Source organism: Arvicanthis niloticus, chromosome 1 (genome assembly GCF_011762505.2).
Source record: "Arvicanthis niloticus isolate mArvNil1 chromosome 1, mArvNil1.pat.X, whole genome shotgun sequence".
Lineage (NCBI taxonomy): Eukaryota > Metazoa > Chordata > Mammalia > Rodentia > Muridae > Arvicanthis > Arvicanthis niloticus.
In genome coordinates, this window is record NC_047658.1 from 114,276,301 (window position 1) to 114,283,402 (window position 7,102).

Below are 7,102 nucleotides of genomic sequence, written 5' to 3' on the forward strand. Positions count from 1 at the left end.
AACGGAACGATTCCTCCACGCACTTAAAAAAAAAGTTCCTCCCTGACCTAGCCAAAGGAGCCCACGAGGGGCGGGTCATGGCCTCCATCAACGGCCACTCCCTCAGATTGCTCAATGATCCTTTTCTGCTCCTTGGCAGTGCGTCACGGGATGAAGGACATATCTGAAGATGATATTTGGGAGGTGAGTACCACCAGGGATAAGTCCCCTTTGTGCAGGGGTGGGCAGACCTAACTGCTTCCAAAAGGATCCGATCGGCTGTTGGGGGAGAGGGCCACACAGACTGGCAGAGCGGGAGGAAAAGTACACGGGTCGCCTCAGGTCACCACGCCCCCATGAGGCCCGAAAGTAGGGCCGGTAGAGCGCCTGGAAAATTCCACCCGGTGGCGGAGGGATCTCTGCGGTGGCGCGTCAGGCAGTGGGGGCGGGGCGGGGCCCCGGGCGCGTGACTTCTCGGGCGTTGCTGGCGCCTGCTCCGCCGGTGACGTCAGTGCGGGCAGCCGCAGGGTGGGGTGGGGAAGGGGAAGAACTACAGCTTGGGTGGAATGCTTAATTGCGTCTGAGGTTAATAAATGCCAGAGAGATGGTTGCAAGCTACGGTAACACAAGACTTTTGTATGGCACACATGCATATAGGATGAGTGTGTGTATGTAATGTTTATGATTGAAGAGCGCCCAGCACAGATAAGTGGTTTTTAAAATCATTTTGCTTTTGGGTGTGGTATGGTGAGAAAAATGATATTTTTAAGCTGCATTTCTCTGCGACAGTGAATGGTGGAGTCCAAGGAGTAGGTTTAATAACCACTAGGGGAGCCAGGCTGGCTGTCTACTTGGGGTGGGGTCCAGCCCAGGTCCAAAAGCAGACCTTGTTCACAAACAAGGGTTTAGTGAGGGTTTTGAAAAGAGAAACTGTCACCCACCGCCCATGCCAGTGAGGAGCCTGGACAGCCTGAGCCCCAGCCCCTCCCCTGCACCCCCCACCAAAGAAGCATCTCAGCTCTTCTGCCATCTGTCTCCACACCCCACCCCCCAAAATAAAGCTGGAAGAAGGACAGTTCAAGTAAGCAGAATGAAAAAGGCAGCTGGCAGAATAACTACCCGGAAGTCCCCTCCCAGGCTCAACACCCACACTGCAAACAAAACCACCCTGTGACAACAGGCTCCCTTAGCAACCCGGAGAAAGAAAGGAGGGGGTTGTTCTCCTGCCTCTAGCATATGGAATCTGCAGGCGAGGCCGGGCCTACGCGGCACCCTCCCCTGTTCCCGGAAAACTGGTGACTCTCTCATCTGACCAGCAGTACAGCGGGTGCTTATGTGGCAAGTCCTGGCTTGCTCACTGGTTCTTATGCCACGTAGATTCCTGCCCCTCACCCTTCTCCAAGGGCTGACCTAGCAGCCTTTTATTTATCTTCCTTTTTTTTTTTTAATTCCAGAAAGGGTCTTATTTTGTCCCACAATGGCCTGTACATCTCAACAATCCTGCCTCAACCTTTCTAGCTGGGATTACATTTACCACTATGTCCACCTTTGTCCCCTCTGCCTTATCCTGGCATCAGTTCTTGGTGTGGATGGTGGGTGGCGGTGACGGCCAGTAAGAACAGGGAGTTGCTTGTCAAAATGTTCTAGAAAGCCAGAAGGTGGCTACGAAACTAAGCCGGAGGTAGAGGCTTCCTTAGACTGTGGAGTCAGTCTTTTCTGCCTTTGAGGTGCTTGGGCAATTGTTCAAACACCTTCTGAGCCAATGCTGTCTCCTTTACCCCTGGTCTCAAAATTTCCCTGACAAATTATTCCTCCATCCTAGAAACAGCTTTTGAGACACATATATATTTTTTTTAATTAGTAGGAACAGGGTTAATTGGTAGTACACAAAGCCTAGGGCTATGTAAAGCCGGGCTGCCTGGTCATGTTTGTGGGGTCACAAGTCTGCAGCGGCCCAGTGACTGTCCCCAGTTCTCCAGGGCAATATGGCAGTGTCAGAGGTTCCTGGTCTTCAAGGACACAAGTTTTCTGTGGAAACAATGTATTTGGGGGGAGAGCTGAGGAGGCCTTGGGGACCAGGGCTGTGGCCACCCTTTGTTGGTGGACATACAGAACTTTCTTCCTCCACACTGAGGACCTCCAAGCTGCTGAAGGTCGAGGGCAGGGCAGCAACTGCCGCAGTAATTTCCGAAATCAAAACAAGCTGGTCCCGAGACTGCAGTAAACAGGGCTGTGGGTGGGGCTGAGAGGCGACGCCCGCAGAGCTGCCCAGTTTCTGTGGTTTGTCCCTTCCCAGCCAGCTGTGAGACTCTGGGACAGAGGGGAAAGAGCAAAACGGAGTTCTCTTTGTTATATCTGATTCCAGGTGGGCGCCCTCTCTCCAAGCTCTTTCTCAAGGATATGGCAGCCCTACCCCCCACTGGTCTCGTCATCTACTTTGGAAGTCAGCTCAGCCCTGTTGTTTCCAAACACAGGCAAACTCCTGGAATGTGAGGAGGGACGGTGCTCCAGTGTGCCCTAAAGACAGGGCCATGCCAGTATTGCTACCACCAGAGAATATTCCAGAACTGCAGCTCCCACCTTCTAAGGATCCAGTTCCTAGGCTGTGGGGTTTTTAGGTTCCCTTGGGCTTCTCCTGGTGCTAGTGGCCCCCTCAGCCTGGTCTCGCTCACACTGAGCCCTGAGGCATGTGGGTCAGCAAACTGCACAGTCACTGCGCGCTGGCAGGAAGCCTTCCCATGATTCACTGCCCTTGCAAAGGCCAGAGCAGAAAAAGCCCTGTGCCCAAACTTGCTAGGCTCTTTCCAGTGGGAGGGGGCACTTCTCCCACCCTTCCCCCACGAGTTCACTAATCTGGAAGCATAACTTTTTATGCAAACATCTCACCCAGTGGTTCCCTATCTCCCTATGACCCTCAGCTCCTGTAGGCTGCAAAGTCACCTCCTAAGTGAGCCTCTTGGCTCTAGCAGTCTGTCCTGTCCCTCCCCCAGCTTGATCTGTGGGGGCAGGGTTTCTATCTAGTGTGTCCTAGATCTCTGAGCCCACAGCTCTGGCAAGAGGTAGGCCCCGGAGTGGATGACTTCACAGTTTATATTTTCTAAAGGTCACTCAGAATCCTGAGGCTCTTCGTAAATATTTGTGGACTGACTCAAACGAGGACCTCAGCTCAGCTACAGCCCACGATGTGAGCTCAAGGACTGAGGTGACTAGGGGAGAGGGGTGCTCTGAGGACCAAAAGTAAGCAGAAGGGATTTGAGGGAGAGGTCATCGGAGGTGGAGGAGTTGTGTCCTGTTGTCCAGGTTCGCAAGGCCAAGGCGATCTGCTTTTTTTTTTGCTCTTATTTTCTTGGGCCCCTCCGTTCCAAAAGCAGGAAGGAGGGGGGTGTCCTCAGACAGCAGGAGGGTACTCAGGTGTGGGACCCTGCCTTTCCTGCACACTCGGAGGGATCTGTGGGCTCCTTATCTCAGAAGCCCTCGGCTAGCCTCCTGGGTGTGTCTGTCCCTTCAGCTAAGCCTCTGGCCATGACTTGCAGAAAGTAATGTAGCCAGTATCAGCCCCATCCCCCATCCGAAGCTCCCAGGACTGTGTTCCTGACAAGTCAGCCCTGTATATTCCTGAGCACTTAGCCTGGCCCTGGCCCTAGGGTCTTGGGTTTGAGGCTTGTCACTTCTCTTCCTGAACCTTTTCCAAGCTCACATTTCTGTCATCTTGTCCTCCTTTCTCAGTCCTTAGAGCGCAGAGAAGCTCTGACAGGAGGTAGGAATTGACAGGCTTTGTTTACCCTGGGGTTTCAGTAAGCCCCCTTGACCACTGGTGCTTGCCCACGAACAAGGCCCAGCTTTCCTGGTCCTTGAATTGTTCTTTCCCAGCCTCCTCCCTAGCAGCCAGTTCCTATAGGGCGTCCTGTCATATCTCACACAGGCTTCCAAAAGCCCTTCCTCCTCCTCTGGGGCCAGCACACAGGTCACTCTTAAATGAGATCGTCCTCAGCCTAGGACCTGCCTGCCACTACAGGGACCCCACTGTAGTCAGTGGCTCACTGGCTCACTAGCCTTTTACAACCTGGCGTTGGTCTGGGTGGGTGCCAGCCATGAACAATCACAGAGGCAGGGCTTCTGCCAGCTGCACCGTGGCTGGAGCAGCGCTCCCTTGACTTTGTATAGGAGGACTGTGCTCATTGGCTGAGGGTGTCAGTGGTCTTTTCTGACACCACCCAACAAATGCCTGTGGCAGGTGGCAAGAAACAGAGAGGTCCTAGAGAGGAACTTTAGTCTTTCTGTTGTAAATCGTATTTATGTAAAAGAATTTAAACTGGGACCAAGCTTGGAGGTAGTGACCCATGCATTTAATCCTGGGACTCAGGAGACAGAGGCAGGCAAATCTCTGAGTTTGAGGCTAGCCTGGTCTGCAGAACAGGTTCTCAAACAGCAGGGGTTACAAGGAGAAACCCTGTTGTTTTTTAAGGGGGAGGGGGAAATGGAGTTCTTCAGTACCAGAGTGCTTACCCAGTGGTCACAAGGCCCTGGGTTTGCTCTCTGGGCATTATTGAAAGGACAGATGAACTAGGCGGAGGCTCAGTGAGTGGGGAATGAGGGCTTACTGGAAAAGGGCAGCAGCTGGGAAGAGGAAGGTGTGGGGTTGCAGGGGCCTGAGACAGCAGCTTCTGTGGGAACTGGGTGGAATACATGAGGGGTGACTGTCCTCAAGACCTGCCCACCTCTGGATTTCCCCAAACAGTCCTCCTGGCCTTGAATATTTGGACTGAGTTGACAGTTTACAGAAAAATAAACAAATTCCAAAGCAGAATCCATGTCATGGTCCTGGACCCTGGGGTTCTTGGATACCTGTAACCCAGGGGCATTTGGAAGATCATGGCCATCAAGAGTGCATGTTCTTGAGTAGGGGTTCTATCCCTGGAGGTACATTCTATTCCAGGCCTCAGAACTGGGCTGGGCAGGGCCAGGACGGGCCGGAAGTGCTGACTCACAATGGCTGCAGCCCGACAGAAAGAGAGGGCTCAGCTGCCCCCTGCTGGTCACAGCTGAACCTGCTGTTCTTCTGGGGGCACTAGACGCGACTTGCTGAAACCCACGCGAGACCCAGGCACAGCCCTGTGCCCCAATTCTGGATGCAGCTAGGTACCCCACCTGTGTTCTCTGAAATGTGGGATGGATTTGGACAGGGTGGAAGTGCCAGTGACTTCTCAACGGCTTCCCAGCCAGGGACTAGAACGGGCAATAAGAATCTGTCCTGAGATCTACTCTTGCCTCGGGTCCAGGCTGCTCCTGTTTGCCAGGCTCCACCCAGGTCAAAGCTAGGCTTTCCTCATGACCTCTCTGCTCCATTTACCTTGAAGCTGTCATCCCAGAACTCAGGAGGCTAACAGAACCATCAAGAGTTTAAGGTGAGTCTGGGTAACTTAGTGAGACCCCATCTCAAAAATAAGGGACAGGAGCTGGAGAGATGACTCCATGGTTTAGAGCACTGGCTGCTCTTCCAGAGGTCCTGAGTTCAATTCCCAGCAACCACATGGTGGCTTACCATCATCTGTAACGGGATCCAATTCCTTCTTCTGGTGTGTCTGAAGACAGCTACAGTGTACTCATATACATAAAATAAATAAATCTTTTAAAAATTGAGAAGGGACAGGGCTAAAGAGATGGTCCAGCAGCTAAGACCACTGGCTGCTCTTCCAGAGACCTCTGGCTCGGTTCCCAGCACCTATAACAGCAGGCAGCTCACAGCTATTTGTAACTACAGTTGCAGGCATCTAGTGCCCTCTTGGGCACCAGGCTCACATTTGTAAATGCAAGCAGAACAGCCACACACGTGTAAAGGGGTGGCAGGCAGCTCAGTGGCAGAGCCTGAGCCTAGCTTATTAGTCCCCTCCCTCTTAACTGTGAGGACGTGTCTGATAGAAGCAATTTAGAAATTTATCTTAGCTGTTAATCCCAGCACTCGGGTCTCTTGAGTCCAAAGCCAACCTGGGCTACAGAGCAAGTTTTAGGACACTCAGAATGACACAGAGAAGCCTAGTCTTGAAAAACACAAAACCTGGAAGGTGTGTGTGTAGATGGCTCAGCAGTTACTGGCTGCTCTTGTAGAGGTCCCGAGTTGATTTCCCAGCCACTGCATGGTGGCCTCACAACCATCTGTAAGGGGATCTGGTGCCCTCTTCTGGTGTGCATGAAGATAGAGCACTTACATACATAAAATACATAAATATTTTTTACAAACCTACGCATACACACAAAAAAGAGCTTATTTTTGGTTTGGTTTGAGGGTACCGCTTGCTGTGGTAAAACTATTGTGGAGAAGCAGGAGGGAGCTGTGTGGAGAGCTTTTGGGGCCACTTTCTAGGAATTTGACACTGGGCTAGGACAATGAAATAGGCTCAAAGCAAATTCAGCGGAGGAATGTATTATATTGCTTGTATCTTGGTCATCCTGATAAACCCCTAGACACGGTGACCTTGGGACTTTATTGCCTTGTTTGATCACTTTGATTATTGTCCTGTGTGTTTATGCCTTAGGACTGACCATATTCTTTGTATGTACCCAGAATGATTTAAGTAGACTGGAAGAAAATAAACCCACTTCAGCCTCAGCACTGGCTGGGATCACGCTACAGTGTTATCTTTTTTTTTTTTTTTAAAGACATTTCATTTATATGAGTACACTGTAGGGGGTCTTCAGACTCACTAGAAGAGGGCATTGGATCCCATTACAGATGGTTGTGAGCCACCATGTGGTTGCTGGGAATTGAACTCAGGACCTCTGGAAGAGCAAGCAGCCAGTGCTCTTAACCATCTCTCCAGCCCTGTCTTTTTCTTTTCAATCTTCCCTCCCTCCCTGGAGACCCCTGTTTAATGACTGAGCTGGCTTGGTCAGAGCTGGTCACACTGTCTAAAGTCACAGAGATGAACCAGGCCTAACTTGCTTTTTTTCTATTCATTAGATAACACCTGATACAGCAGCAGTGTGTTGTCAGGCAGGGCCTGGAAACCCGAGGGAACTGGTCACCACTGGAGTCATTCCCCATGCAGGGTCCTCCCCAAGTCCCCTTTGGCTATCTCAGGGGTGCCTGGAATTGATTTGGGATTCAGGCTTTCAAGGTGAGCTG

The 7,102-nt window shown here is 51.6% G+C and overlaps 1 long non-coding RNA gene across 3 annotated transcripts in view; it reads left to right on the forward strand.

Moving 5' to 3' along the window:
• Positions 1–28: 28 nt before the first annotated feature.
• The window catches only part of LOC143434981 (uncharacterized), a 28,704-nt gene continuing 21,630 nt past the window's right edge, over positions 29–7,102 (forward strand). The window contains exons 1-3 of one of the 3 annotated variants that reach the window (XR_013104896.1): positions 29–183; positions 2,345–5,384; positions 6,938–7,094. This is a non-coding gene — a long non-coding RNA (uncharacterized LOC143434981). The remainder of the gene's footprint in view (positions 184–2,344; positions 5,385–6,937; positions 7,095–7,102) is intronic. The other 2 variants (XR_013104895.1, XR_013104897.1) reach the window with 2 other exon arrangements.